The 16,623-nt window shown below is 35.9% G+C and overlaps 1 protein-coding gene across 3 annotated transcripts in view; it reads left to right on the plus strand.

Annotated features, from left to right (window-relative positions):
• The window catches only part of LOC143230741 (discoidin domain-containing receptor 2-like), a 325,468-nt gene that overhangs the window by 165,407 nt on the left and 143,438 nt on the right, over positions 1-16,623 (plus strand). For all 3 annotated transcript variants that reach the window (XM_076464826.1, XM_076464829.1, XM_076464827.1), the window contains one exon: positions 1,064-1,107. The gene's annotated coding sequence lies outside the window, so the exon portion shown is untranslated. The remainder of the gene's footprint in view (positions 1-1,063; positions 1,108-16,623) is intronic.

Here is a 16,623-nt window from a genome sequence, read left to right on the forward strand (position 1 = left end):
ATTAAAGTATATAACACTTCAACCTGAACGTGGTGTATAACTTTACAGTATTATACCCTTAAGCTTGTTAAAGTGCGTAACACTTGAACTTGAACGTAAAATACAGGTCTAAAACAAGCTCGTGAAGTTTGTGTTTCAACCATTTCATTTCATCATTCAAAAATAAATTAAAATAAACAAATAGTAATATTTTATAAAAATAAGCAGCCTGTAACTTTATACCATCTCTAATCAATAAACGTAGATAATATCATTAAACAATGTTTAGTATCTCTCGGAAAAACAACCACAAACAAGAGAAATAGACCAGCCACCGAACAATTTCTCTTCACCGTTTTGAAAACCGTATTCAAGGACACCTTAGCGATCTTTTACAAATTTACGTGGCTAACAATAACGGTTTTTACTTCAAAAACTGTTTATTACATTGAATTTATTTATTTAAAAGAGCAAACGCAGGCCTTTCATGGCCTGGTGGTTAAGGTCTCGACTAGAAATCTGCAAGTTGCGGGATCAAAACTCGTCACTGAACATGCTCGTCCTTTCATCTGTGGGGTGTTATAACGTGATGGACAATTCCCCTTATCCGTTGATAAAAGAATATCTCACGAGTTGACAATGGGTGTTGTTAGCTAGCAACCTATTTAGTCTACCACTTTAAAATTAGGAATGACTAGTGCAGACAGCCTTTAGCAACAAACAGACAAACTTTTTCTATATGCATACTGTTGTGTAGCTTTATCATTAACACTAAAACTATTATTATTTACATCTTCACATAAAATACATTAATATTTCAACTTGGTTTTTGATAATTTATTTCTTTTTCTATTTAGAAACGAGTGAGTTTAATATAAAAGTACATCAATTTCGATGAAATCTATAAAAATGAACTCGTGGTTTTGCCCTGTTTAAGTAATAATTTTAAAATTTTTAACTCACGTTTACATGTAAAGCCTTTCAAACATTTGTTGTTTTTTTTCTATTCTATCTTAAAGTCAAACATGAAATATATTGTTCATAAAAAATTCAACTCTTCTATATCACATTTGTTGTTTCTTAGGTTAGAATTTTTCAAGAAATCAAGAATTGACAGCTTTCATTCTGGTATGTAGATTTCTTCTTTTCGTTTTCTCTTTTCTCAATTTTGTTAAGTGATAAAGCTAATTTTAAGTTCTAAATGTAAAGTAACGTTTTTAATGTAACAGAGATTATATTTTTTTGAAAATTCTTTGATAGCTATTCCAAAAGAAAAAGGAAAAAGACAAGGAAATTTACTTGTAGTGAACTATAGTAATTGATTTAGCGACTTTTCTAAATCATAATATGTCTTATGTTGTTAATTTATGATCCACGGCATTATTTTCTCTCAGCGGGATTCCTATTAATAACTCACCACAACTATATTGAAGCTCTATTAAATTACAGCAGCACTTTAGAGCAAACCAAACCCACTTGGTATACTAACAGCAAGCGTCTGTGTCTACAAAGTGAGCTCTGGTTAGTTCAAAAGACTTACAGCGTCCTAGATTCGTTTAAACCTTGGTTCATATTTGTCTCTACAATCGATGCTTCTACAAGCTCGGTATTAAGCAAGCATCTAATTGAATCTGTATATTTCAGTTAAAGTGTTTGTCAAAGTCGTATTGTGTAGTTTGACATTTCATTAGCTCAAGAAAACTAGTCATTTCTGTTATTTTAAGCGTGTCCCGTGCTTTCCAAGCACCTCGAAGAAGTTATTGAAGAGGCTTGGCTCCAGTTTATCACTGCCTCTTTTGATTCTCAGCGCCTCTCCACTTATTATAGTCACGTGATGTTTTCAAGAGTCTCGCTTCCCCAGAATGACTGTGTTTGATGAACACAACGCACAAGCTCTAGTCTTCAATAGAATAATGTGAGGACCCATCTCAATAAAGGCAGACCTCATGTTATGAGATGCGTTTCATTGGATAAAAACAGGACATTGCAATTCAGAGTGCTTCTTAGAAACTATGACAAGTATTTCGTCATCCTTCAGGATTCATCCATATTATACTGAGTTGCTGACTTAACACTAAGCGATTGACCGCAACCAGGCCGCTAAGGGGCTTGGCAGGCTGGTTATCAATGCCTTGAAAGATCCTGACCGGAACCATTGAGACGTTTCAACTACTGATGATGGATTTTAGTGTTACAAACTCGACTGGATTGACTTTCTGCCAATAGTAAAACCTCATTATCTATAGCTGTTGTAGTTTTATCCCAGTCGGTTCAAGGATGTCAGAGAACAAAAATTCGATTTGTACATGACTTATGATTGGTCTGGTTATTTTAGAATGTATTGGAATGTTAAGGGTGTTTGTTACAGCTCACGTTTGGTCTTTTGTTTGTTCTTTTGGTATGTGCTTTTGTAATACAGACGATTTATGTTAACGTTATCGCTTATTTGAATGTCAGCGTCATATACAACAAATCAACAGAATGTATATGTATGTATATATAATATTTTCGTTGTGGCAAGAAATAATATTAAGTACTTTGAAACTATAAACTTCTGTAGTTATTATTTCGTAGTAAAGTTCAAATTTTATTTTTCGAATAGCCTTTAAAATTTACAAGTCTTCAACTGAATTCGATATGAATTACTTTCTATGACAAAAAAAATCTAATTTTTTATTTGGAACATTTTGTTTAAACAGTAGTTAAGAGAACATTAGGTGAATCGAACAGAAGACGCTTTTGAAGATAACGGTCTGTATACAACCGGAAAAGCTTAGTAGAAAGATAAGAATCAGCAGGTGCAGGAATTCACAGCTTCTAGACGGACGGACAGACGTATTTACACCTCCTCCCTAAAGGAAGAAGCAGGGGCTTGTTAAGTGTCTTGATAAAAAAACGAAGTCTAAAAATCGGGTATTTATAAGTTAATAAACGATTTGAGATTTTCCTTGAAGATACAGTTCATTCAAACAAGCAAACAAAACAAAACTTTCTCTAACCCTAATTCCCCAAATTCGAACAAAAACGATACCATCCACGATGCGCTAACTAACTTTATGCGCTTGTTTTTAGTTCCACGCAAAGCTACTCGAGGGCTATCTTTGCTAGCCGTCCCAAATTTAGCAGTATAAGAATAGAGGGAAGGCAGCTAGTTATCACCACCCACCATCAACTCTTGGGCTACTCTTTCGCCAACGAATAGTGGGATTGACCGTAAAATTATGACGCCCTTAAGCCTGAAAAGGTGAGCATGTTTATTGTGACCGGGATTCGAACCCACGACCCTCGGATCACTAGTCGAACGCCTTAACACACTTGGCCATGTCGGGCCCGGTTTTAAGTGCAAGCTTCAACATATTTAGTGATGTCGAGAAAACCCACTTGTAGAGAAATATATATGCAAAAACGGCTCGTTTGGGTTGAGAAAATATTTTACATAGAAGAGCGAACAACGTTTCGACCTTAAGAACCCAAACGAGCCGTTTTTGCATATATACTTCAACATATTTACAACATGCACTTAATGCTTCATCACTTACTGTTTAAAATACACCTGAAATGTAGAAATTTTTAATTTCGCAAATTTATACATTGTTAATATCTGGTTCTTTCTTTGTTTGATAATAATTTGGCCAAGTAGCATCCACAAGTAGTGGTTATTTTGTAGCATTCCAGTAACTGTTTTGTATTCAAATTTACGCCGATAAAAATTTACCCATAACACTTCAGTATAGTGAGGAAAATCGCTAAAAACCTCCTCACTATGAACTAATAAAAATGACCGAAACTGCTTGCCATAAAAATTTAGGAAAAAAAACAGTTGTGAGCTTTTAACGTAAGTGTGGCGACTCTCCCCTCCATTAGATATCACCCGCGGGCATGACAGATTTCCCTCATTCCTTCTAAAAATGCTTTTTGGTTTGTTTTTCTTCCTCTTCGATCTCACTGCTAAAGCGTAAATGATGAATGGGGGTACGAATTACATGGCTTGTGTCAAATGATGTTAGGCCTAAACAATTAATTTCTCTTTAGGTATTTTTCTCAATATCATTACAGTTTCTATATATATATGTTGTGCTGACGTGAATGCCAATATTTCAAGATATAATAAAACTAATTGGTATTATACTAGACAGTTTGATAAATTGAAATGTTTGTTTGTTTGTTTTTTGAATTTCGCACAAAGCTACTCGAGTGCTATCTGTGCTAGCCGTCCCTAATTTAGTAGTGTAAGACTAGAGAGAAGGCAGCTAGTCATCACCAACCACCGCCAACTCTTGGGCTACTCTTTTACCAACGAATAGTGGGATTGACCGTCACATTATAACGCCCGCATGGCTAAAAGGGCGAGCATGTTTGGCGCGACGGGGATGCGAACCCGCGACCCTCAGATTACGAGTCGCACGCCTTAACACGCTTGGCCATGCCGGGCCAATAAATTTAAATAAGTTAAGCACGTGTGGGAAAAAAATAACGTATTTTAAATGCCAGTTATAAGACTCACCCCAGTGGCACAGCGGACTCCCATTGCCAGAAACCGAGTTTCGATATCCTTGGTAATTAGAGCACAGATAACCGATTGTGTAGCTTTGTGCTTAATATTAAACAAACAAATACTTCAAATGAAAGTCTGATCCCAAGTCTGTTTTGAATATAGACAGACAGACAGATGGATGTCGATAGATAGACAGATAGTTGTGTTGTCGCGCCTTCTCATGTAGGAAGAAAAATGTTTTTATGTCCTCTGTCATAATTACAGCTTTATGCGAAGGGTTATACACATTTCAGTTTAGCAAAGATACGTTAAACCGAAACTTTTAACATAGGTTTTGTATCTTCCCCGAAAAGCTGTATGGAGAGTTCACCTGTTTTAACCCTTAAACGACAGCCATCATCATTCCCCCTATTTAAGGGTTAACCACCCTCACTGCTATACAGTAGTGTGTTGTCGTCTGTCAGACAGTCAGAAGATGCTAAAATGACGTCACAAAAGGGGACGCTTAACGCTGCAGTCTGTTCTGTCATGACATCAGTAAAACGTGCGCATGCCGTGAACCACGAAAAGAATTATGCATTCCTTAGGCTACAACATAGCATGACATGAACTTCATAAACAAGTAATTAAAGGTAATTGTTGCTCTTAATTTTGGTTTTATTTACTCTCGAAACAAAACAGTTTCGGGGACCCTGCGGAAGCACGTCTAATTTTGAATCACAAGCATGAAAGGATTCAGGAAAGACATTCATACTGGATGAGTTGGACTACTTAGTCCAGTACTGGTAGCTGAACTAATTAGAAATCCCACCTGATAGCCAGACACATAGGTTAAGTCAATAAGAGTGTAATGACGTTATATGGGCATCACATGCAGGGCGGAAGTATTTTCGCTATATGTAGTTTGGCAGTAATGCTTGTTTTTGCTTACGGTTTCACATTGTTATGCTAACAAAACTCCTACTCCCATCTTGGCCCAGGAATTCAATGGTTTACAACAAATGACCAACACGAGGGGATGGTCAAAACTAATTTCGTATCACTATAAAACTTTTACATACGTGAATTGATCCGTATTGATTTCCCGCAGGCCAAGTCGCGCGCACATCACAAACGCTGCAGTGTAATCGCAAACGTTCCTCATCCTTTACAGCTAACGCTTATTTTATTGATTCATCAACGCTCGTAGTAGTTTTGTCCGATCACACCCTGGACTCTGTTGTCTTATGCCCCCCCCCTCTCAGTGGCTCAGCGGTATGTCTGCGGACTTACAACGCTAAAAACCGGGTTTCGATACCCGTGGTGGGCAGAGCACAGATAGTCAGCCAGTTGTGTAGCTTTGTACTTAATTCAAAACAACAAAACACCAACTGTTGTCTTACTCAACGCGTACATTTGTCCCACAAAGATAAAGGCCTACTTCTAACGAAGATAGGTGGGCTTGTTGTTCTTTATATGAAGAGGGCCCAGCATGGCCAGTTGGATAAGGCACTCGACTCGTAATCCGAGAGTCGCGGGTTCGAATTCACGTCACACCAAATATGCTCGCCCCTTCAGCCGTAGGGCATTTTAATGAGACGGTCAATCCCATTATTCGCTGGTAAAAGAGTAGTCCAAGAGTTGGCAGTAGGTGGTGATGACTAGCTGCCTTCCGTCTAGTCTTACACTGCTAAATTAGTGACGGCTAGCACAGATAGCCCTCGTGTAGCTTTGCGCGAAATTCGAAACAAACCAAACCTGATGTAGAGAGTTCTGCCTATCAATGGCGCTGTGGTCTTATTATATAGGTTTACTACCCTCTATGTAAATAACTACTAACGTTACTACATTAATTTGTAAGCTATATTCGAATTGCAGGTTGATTAAGTATACCCATATCTCTTAAATAGCACATTAAACCTAATCTTTCTAAGTCGATTGTAAATTGAGTGTTGTGTTCAGTTTACATACGTTAAGGGTATATATATATATATATATATGTGCGTGCGTGTGTGTGTGTTCTGCAGATTCTACTTGATACCGAAATTAAAGAAGTCTTAGCCACAATGAAAATTAAGACATTTTTCGTTGTTTATGTCATGCATGTTTTGAATTTATTACTAAGAAACTGCTATAAATCTTCTGCTAACATGACATTTTACTACTATACGAAATTATATGAGATAAACATATATCTACCAGGAGTTAGCTTAATGTTTATAGGCAAGCCTTAGGGAAAAATGAAGATAGAAAATGAAGATCGGTTGTCACCTGCGTTCACTAAAATAATCTAATCGATTTTTTCATCGAAAATTCATAAATGTTTTGACAAGTATTCGTGGATTTTTTACTTACTTGCCTACGCAGTTTCGAAATCACTTCCATAATACGTCTTTAATTGAATACCTGTCATTTTAACTATTTTTTTGTATTAGGTTAGTTGAAAGTTTCAATTACTTTTACGGAAATTTGTGTGGACTTTTCAAATCTTCTTTTTCAACCAGTACTAGTTTTAAGTATAAATACAAGTTACACATTTTTCTTTAAGAGTAACAAAACAAATCGAATCCTCCTCATTTATATTTTCAAAAGCGAAAGCTTTAAAAGGTTTATCGCATTTGATTAGCAAAAATAATAATATCCTAATATTTGTAACTTGTTATTCATTGTAAATCATCCAGATGTTATAACCCTATAGTATATCTATTTACAAGTCAGCTCACTGTCTCTATGTAAGATTCTGGTTGCTGCTCTTTTCATTCTCTTGTTCGTTGAGTGTCTCGAAATGTTGCTCGAGGACTATCTACGCTAGCCAATCCTAATTTAGAAGTCACAGACTAGAAAGAGGGAGGCTAATAAAGAACAGCTCTTGGACTACTCTTTTTACCAACGACTAGGGGGAATGACCGTCACATTATAAGACCCGCATGAATGAAAGAGCAAGCATGTTCTGTAAAGGGAATTGAATTCACGATTCGCAGACTGTGAATCGAATGCCATTACCACCAGACCACGCCCTCTGGTGTTCTTTCTTTTATCTTTCATATTTTTCATTGCGAATGTCAGTTTATTGGTCCGTTTTATTAAACCTGAAAAAGGCTTGGCACGGCTTAATAGTTTAAGTGCTCGGGCCGTGAGTACGAGGGTTCATGGTTCACAGTCTATTTTGTCGCAAAAACGTGTTGCCAAGAGTGAAGATCATATCCCATTATTTGGTCAGACAGCGAATATCGGTGGATGCTGTTGACTAGCTACTTTTCTAATAGTATAGTATTCCGAAGTTAAAGACTACTATGTCCAGACAACCCTTTGTGTAGACTGCAAAAAAAAACACATAAAAGGAATAAAACCGTTTAACTATTCAGAAAAATCAGATAATTTTTGTTTTCTGTCAAAATAGAAAAAGAACTATGTATTATAACAAACAGATGTTATTGTTAGTGGATTTTTTAAAGATATAAACACTTTTTGGTTATGTTGTAACCAAGTGTATTTCGTTATTCATGTCCTGAACCCAAGATTTAATAGTGAGTTTACGAGATATCAGAGTGAAAACATGTAAATACGTGTAACTCAGTGTGAGATGAAATAGTTTGTACAAATCTGGTAAGCGACGTTCGTCACGTAAATAAAATATGAGATGAAATAGTTTGTACAAATCTGGTAAGCGACGTTCGTCACGTAAATAAAATGTGAGATGAAATAGTTTGTACAAATCTGGTAAGCGACGTTCGTCACGTAAATAAAATGTGAGATGAAATAGTTTGTACAAATCTGGTAAGCGACGTTCGTCACGTAAATAAAATGTGAGATGAAATAGTTTGTACAAATCTGGTAAGCGACGTTCGTCACGTAAATAAAAGATACAAAGAGAAAAGGCTCTGTTACTATCGACGAAAGGACTGCATTCGTTAAGATGACCTGTGGCATGTTGAACTGTCAGTCATGTCAATTGTTGAAACATTTACACACAGAGAATTGTTTTTCCTGACTTGAGGACTTCTCGAGGACCAAGGTCATTCCTAGGAAATCCCAAATATCACAAATGTTTAAAAAGCGTCCATTTTTACCACAGTGTTTTAACAGAAGAGACACGAGATTGTTGATTTTGAAAAACTATGAGTATTTCCTGATAAGATAAATCAGTTTTTGCAAAATATAAAATTACCTTTTGAAAGCAAAAAAAAAAAAAACACTTTCGTCGAAGGAAACAACACTGTATTGGTTTTATTTTATTTTGAAGCTAGTAGTTTGGAAATTTCATCATCTCTTCTTCTCCAAACTTTGGTGAAGGATGTACAGGCTTTATGTTCAGTGATCCAGCTGAAGCTGTTTACTGTATTTTCACTTTTCCACCGATTATAATGTATGTCTTTCACGTTAGTTACTGGTCGTCCAACAGAATGATCTATTACACATACTGTTGAACATCAGCTCAGATGATTCTTTCCTCATGTAACCAGGCTTTATTTGGTACCAGAGATGGATAATGATACTTATTTCTCCCAGATAGCAAGTAAAAACCATTATAATTTTGGAATTATTTTCTACTTTTCAATTTTAACTGGCATACACAATTTATAAATGCAAAGCAACTACTAAATATTCTATAACTTTACGTTCAATGCAGAAGTGTTTATGACAAATATGCACATTTATCGAAACTTAAAGCACTATGATCTAAATAATGTTTCGCTGCTGAAACTGTTTAGACAAATTTGGATAACTTATACAACACAATAACTTATACAACACATTTACAGAAAGAAACTGTAAGGAAAATTATTCAAATAACATAAATGAACATCCTACAAATATATAAAGCCTAATCATTCTATGTACAACAAGTGTTAAGTATTTCGTTCGTTTGTTTTTGAATTTCGCACAAAGCTACTCGAGGGCTATCTGTGCTAGCCGTCCCTAATTTAGCAGTGTAAGACTAGAGGGAAGGCAGCTAGTCATCACCACCCACCGCCAACTCTTGGGCTACTCTTTTACCAACGAATAGTGGGATTGACCGTCATATTATAACGCCCCCACGGCTGAAAGGGCGAGAATGTTTGGTGCAACGGGGATTCGAACCCGTGACCCTCAGTTTACGAGTCGAATGCCTTAACCCACCTGGCCATGTCGGGCTCAGGTCATTGTATCGAACCTTTTTCATAAGGTTTAATTATCGTATTGCTCCTGTTCTTTGTGTAAATGCAACAATATTTTTGAAAAGCTTTTCTCTGAGAAGAACACGAAATTTTTAATGTTTTCGCTATAAAAAAATCTATAATAAATTTTAAATATATATATATTCCTTAATAACAAACCTTTATTGGAGTTTATTATCTCATTTGATATTATTCTAGGAACTAAATAAACATCTTCAAACATACATATAAAGGTTTAGTGAATACATTTTAGTATTGATAATACGACAGCTGTATTGATATCGATAGATGCTTACATTCTGTTGTTGTTTCAAAAGTAATTTTAACACAGTTTGCTTTTATTTGTTATTTAGAAAATCTCACATTAGTTAAGAGGGAAACCTCTTAACCCAGACACGCTAATATGCTTCGCTTGGACCTCTATGAACCTGAAAAAGCAATGATTACATCAGATGTAACTCTCATTGTAAAAGAAAACACACAGTTTTTAAAAACCCATTAAACAACTATAAATAATTACTACAGAATCAGTTACAGAACTTCCCCTCGGTGGACTCAGCAGATAGCCTAGTGTGGCTTTGCAATAAGAAAACACACACACAGAGTTACAGAAAAACAAAAATGAACCTTAAAGTTGTAGTAATGATAGTATTAACTTTGTTTTCAACCTTCTAAAACATATTGAAACAAATAACACGCAGACTTCTATTAAATGATAAATACCAGTAATAAAACCTTCTTGTGTCTCATCTCACTTGTAAAAATACTTTCTTATTTATAAAGGATAATATGATTACACTTAGCATTGTTTTCATTGCAAAAGGCTCCGCCGTAAAATTGTCGTACCCAAAGCACGCTACTCCTTTCTACGTGCTTTCTATAATTCCTTTAGCGTTCGAGGAAGACGGTTTCCCAGCACCCGTTTCTGCAGTCCAATCGCACGGTAGTCCATAAGCGTTGCAGCTGATGATTGAAAGGCATATCTATGTACGGGATAGCATCAATACCCAATCAATAGTCACATGCTTGAGACGTGCGACAGTTTAATGGGTGTGTCGCGGAAACGACTTGCATACAGTGACTCGTATCGCTCGCTTTTTAGGCCCTTTTTTAATTATGCTGTATACTGATGCCTGAAATACGTGGACGGCCTTTGCCATTCATCTTTCTGTTTGTAAGTTCTTAACTGTTGGAAGCATCGTACTTTATTTACCATGGCTGATATGATGACTTGTAGATCATTTCTGAATGGTCCCGGTTACAAAGTCGATCCATATTCGTTTGTTTTCCAAAGGCATTAGGCACAAGGGATATCCTAGCCATGAAAATTCTTTTTCCCAGATCAGAACACATCTTTATAACTTGAATGTATGAATATTCTGGAGCCGAAAGGAGTATAACGTAATAAAACACATATTTCTAAAAACAACCAATTTTCGGTGGCGTCCCGCTATCCGGACATGAAACGTCAAGAAACGCGAAAAATGAAGTACTGATACAGACCGTTCCACTGTTATTTTATATCAGCTGTTGTTGTCACGTGATTTATTGGTTTGCATATATTTGTCAAAAATGTTGTCTTAATAAAGTATTTTAGTCAATGTTATAAACAAGTTTTTTTATCTTTTTTGATCTGATTTAGAAAAGAAAAGGCACTAATATCAAATGTTTCTTGTGTTTTCACGTATAACCACATAAACCAAATGGAAAGCATTTGGAGGAAGTCTCTGTTGATAAAATGTTGTTAAAACAAAAGATAGAATTCATGAAGAAATTTTTGTAGTGTAACAATAATGAAGTATAGTAATCATATAAGAAAAACCGTTCTGTAAAACGTTCCTCTAGGAGTAACGTCGGTAAGATTAACGCTGATAACACTGTGTAACAAAATTTTTACTTTTTCTTGTTCCTGGGCAGAAAGTGTTGTTTCCCATTGCTTACACCTAAAGTAAATGGAAAAGACCTATTTTTCTCTTCAAACTTTGCTTTTGTGACCTGAGTAATGAAATTTTCAAATCTACCCATTTTCCAGAACATTCCAGGTAGATTCAGTGTTGAGTAGCTGATAGAGAATTTTCTCGAACTTACAAGAATTTTTAAGAACTTTCTAAAATGTTGTAGAACTTAAACTTACGAGAATTTTCTATAACTTTCCATAGTAATATATACACAGGGGCTCACCACTCACCACTTCAGTTTAGTTCTAGCTGGTGGCATTCCTGATGGGTCTCCAGGGATGCTTTACCAAGTTTCCCTGTTATCTTTGTCTTTGGAACAGAGGCCTGGCATGGCCAGGTGGTTAAGGCGTTCGACTAATAATCTGAGGGTCGTGGGTTTGAATCCCCGTCACACCAAACATGCTCTCCCTTTCAGCCGTGGGGGTGTTATAATGTGACGATCAGTCTCATTATTCGTTGGTAAAAGAGTCGCCTAAAAGTTGTTGGTGAATGGTGATGACTAACTGCCTTCCCTCTAGTCTTACACTGCCAAATTAGAGACGGCTAGCGCAGATAGTCCCAGTGTAGCTTTGCACGAAATTCAAAAAACGAACCTTTGGGACAGCAGGGACACCGCAGCGCACTACACAGTTAACACTGGCCACAACGGGCCGAGTTCTTTGTGGAGAGGCACACTGTCAAGTGTGAACCACTGGTGGACCTCCAGAAGGTGTTGTTCCCACCATTGCACATACAATTGTGTCTTATGAAATAATTTGTCACAGCTTTTGACAAAGAGTCTGCAGCTTTCAAGTACCCTCGAGAGTTCTTCCCTAAGCTGTTTGAGGCAAAGGTCAAAGCTGGTGTCTTCGTTAGACCACACATAAAGAAGATCCTGGAGGGCACAGAAGCTCAATAGGAAGAGAAAAAGAGCTTGGGGCAGCTTTATCGCAGTGGTTCGGGGCTTCTTGGAGAATCACAAGGCCGAAAGTTATGTAGAACTGGTTGAGGCTCCGGTGAAGAACTATGGCAAAATGGGCTGCAGGATATTCCTGAAAGTCCATATCCTTGACGCTCATCTTCATAAGTTCAAGAAGAACATGGGAGCATACTCAGAGAAGCAAGGCGAGCGTTTCCACCAAGATATACTGGACTTTGAACGCCGCTACCAAGGAGGATATAACGAAAGCATGATGTGAGACTATATTTGGAGGCTGATACATGAAAGTGATTTACATTAAAGTCGCAAATCTCGAAAAACTACTCACTTCTAAACATTTTTGCATAACTTTAATACAAATACATGTAAATCTTGATTCATATGATGTTTTATTCAGGCCTTATGTAAATGAAAATTGCAAATTTGCTCGTTTTTACATAGAAAATACATTAATTTTTAAATTTCATTATCCAGGTCATAGAAGCAAAGTTTGAAGGCAATAATGGCCATTTTCTGTACTTTTACAACACAAGCAATTAAGAAATAACACATACTATCCAGGAACAAAATTTGTGTTGCATAGTGTATATAACTGTCGTTTTACTTACCACATAAAATAACTTTATGGGCCTAAAATAATCATTACAATATTGTACTGTATCTTACTCAACGTGGAAAACCATAAATACTGAATGTTTTTAAAACACTAATGATTTAATGAATTTACAAAATCCAAACAGTAGGACACACAAACATATATATAACACATAAAAGTGTGTGTAACCCTACAAATGTTTTCTTAATTCTACCGTTACATTCAAACACTGTCATAAAATGTACTTAGTTTATTATTCTTTCTAAAATATAATTGTTTATTTAAATTTGCTTTTGTTAATTTAAAAGTTCCATATAACTTAATCTTCAATACACTCTCTCCAAAAATAAAAATACGCGAACGTTCTCGTTATGCCGAGTATAGAAAGAAAACTGATGAAAGGTCATGTTACACAGTCGGAGAGGTCAAGTCTGTGCACAAATAAAACTTTTTTCTCAATGCTTTGATTTTCATCTTTCAGTTATTACACGCTCATGTTTGGAAAAAGGCAAATTGCCCTCATCTTAAGTAGCTATATAAAAACACCGATAAACATTTGCGATTCAAATTACTACATTAAGCAGATCGTGAAATCCGCGTAACTTAAGGATCAATATCCACCCTATTTTGATGGAATTGAAATTGATTTTCGAAACCGCAGTCCTCCACGTTTTAAGAACAAGAAAAGCATGCCGTTTCGGATCTATTTATCACTCTCTACTGTTTTACTCAGTGATCAATTGGTCGACAGTCAAGAACATTTCCCTTTTCTAAAATAACAGTAATAATTGTTTTCACTACCGATGTTTCCTTAATTGAACGCAATTTTTCAGTCAGTCTGTTGTGTTTAGAAACGATTTCTTAAATCATCGTCTGTTTCTGCTGAATGATAAAATAGTCGCCAATGATTTTTTCACATTAAAAGTCACGAGAATAATTTTACTTGTCTCTTTAGAAATGTTTCCCCCCCCAGTGGTACATCAGTATATCTGCGGACATACAACGCTAGAAACCAAGTTTCGATACCTGTAGTGGGCAGAGCACAGATGGCCCATTATGTTGCTTTGTGCTTAACTAGAAACAAATATTCAGAAATTGTTGCATCTGGATGTTTATATTAATGTGTTTATCGTAATTTACCAATATTTTCATTTCACGTAAGATGTGTAATATTACAACTTCGCGTTCTTTCTGTGAGATTCCAGTAATTTTTAGTAGCTACAGTGTCAAGCTGGAGTATCAAAGAGTCTAGTGTGCAATAAGTGATTCCGGTAAGCCCCTCCATACGTTGAGCTATGAGCGCGTTATAAAAGTGACAATCAATCCGTTATTTGATTCAGGCTAGTGTTTAAGAATTATGAACTGTTATACCTGAACGCTCACCCTGTAGTCCGTGTGTAAGTAAGAATTGAAAATTCCAATTCATTTCTGTGAAGGTTTTGTTTTATTTGTTTTTACATTTCGCACAGAGCTACAAGGGGGTTTATCCGTGCTAGTCGTTCCTAATTTAGTAGTACTAAACTAGAGGGAAGGCAGATAGTCAACACCGCCCACCGCCAACTTTTTTACCAACGAATAGTGGAATTGACGTGACGTCAATTCACCCTTTTAGCCGTGAGTATCTTCGTTGACGGAAATTCGAACCCTCAGACTGCGAGACGAGCGTCCCAACCACCAACCATATCAGTTATTTTTCTGCGGGAAATTAGAAACTTAAAAAATTGTGTTTGATTAATTAAAATCGTTTTGGCTTTTCATTTTCGAATACAGTGAAATTTCCATTTATATCACCTAACACAAACTAGTTCTTACAAGTATGTGACAGATGAAAACAGTTAAAGCTTTGTTTCTAATTACTTTATTAACTTGTTTTATCTCTGTTGCCATTATTATATTCTACTCAAGATGCCACTCGTGTAATCCTTTAATAAAAAATTTAATACAGATCTACGCTACTATAGTCTTCATCTTTAATATTTTAAAAGTAACCAGCCCTGGCTGCAGTTCGAGAATAGAATGTAATATAATGATATAATTTTTCACATTTGACTTTCTATATTCTTTTACATTAAAAATTGATTGCGATATAGACCCGAGCTATGAATTCTTAAATATGTTGAACAGATTAAAATAAGTTTTACATCGAAAAGGTTCATTCCTATAAAATTCAGGTTTTATTTAATATAGTAAATGGGATATAAAAATTTAAAACATCAAAAAGTATAACCTTTGAAAAGGCCTAAAAAGTGCTTAGGAAATAATTTTATATGTTTTCGACAAATAAGAAAACTCGATTTTTTTAACGATTTACAGATAAAACGTTGTTTTTTCTTTTCTCTAAGTGGACAAATTGGAACATAATAACGTTCGTATCAAAAGTTTGTTAAACTGGCAACTCTCCAGTTTTTGCAGTAAATAAATGTTAACATTACCATAAGTTTCATTTGAAAGAAACCACTTTCAGGTGTTTGTATTTCTCAGGCTTAATAAACCAGAGCTGAGTATTACGACGTTGTTGTTGCGGTGTCTTACCATGTTGTATGATACAGTTTATTTCCTGAACTCGTGGTTTGGAAACTAGAACGGCTGTTAAGGGACAGGGGGAGTGTAATGGGAGATAGGTTTTATTTTGTTATGAGCAGCTTTAGTATACATAATGATTTCACGGTTTTTTTGGTGTACAGCTAGCAAACCAATGTTTTCCATACATCATGGGCTATTCCGTGTTACAAATCAACATTAAATCACATCCCGCCAAGGATAAAAACCTATTACGGCTGTATTAGATGGTGGATGTGAACTGTTTTAGTATATACTTACGTTAAAGGTTGGCTCATCTAGAGATGATTTAATCTTGTTCCTAAAGCCTCGTTGTCAATTCTTTTATGAAGATCAAGAGAAGCCGAGAGTAACGTATAGGTCAACATAGGGTACACACTTATTTCAAGGTATACAGTCACTTAACCTCACAAGTTGCTGGCTGCAGGCAGTAGGTTGTGGTTGGGGGTGGATTGGCAACATAAAATATCCGCTCTGCTGAATTTCAAAAACAATAAATCACTTGCTTGAAGTTGACCCAAATGACCAAATGCACTTTAATGACGTCTAAGGAATAACAAGAGTCGATATCATGACAAATACATCATCATTTTCTAAACTTATTGCACTACATGAATGTCTATAAATTAGGAATAGTGCACGAGATGTTGCTGGTAAGGTTTACACGCCACCGTCCTATATATGGAAAATATTTTTAACAGATGGTTTCTATGAAGATTATTTCCCTGCATCGAAATACACCTAATACTGTAACCAACTGTTGATGTATCGGAAATGTCCTGAATTATACAATAATACATGAAACATACAAATTGCATAAGGTTTTGAGTTACTATTGCAAAACAAAACTAAAATGTTCAATTATTTGAAAATACTGTCAGTTTAACACAACTATGTCAAAAAAAAGTCATAATGCATCGTATACTGTGGAAAAACAAAGACACAAAACAGGACACATGAGATATGTGTAAAATATGCGC

Source organism: Tachypleus tridentatus, chromosome 10 (genome assembly GCF_004210375.1).
Source record: "Tachypleus tridentatus isolate NWPU-2018 chromosome 10, ASM421037v1, whole genome shotgun sequence".
Lineage (NCBI taxonomy): Eukaryota > Metazoa > Arthropoda > Merostomata > Xiphosura > Limulidae > Tachypleus > Tachypleus tridentatus.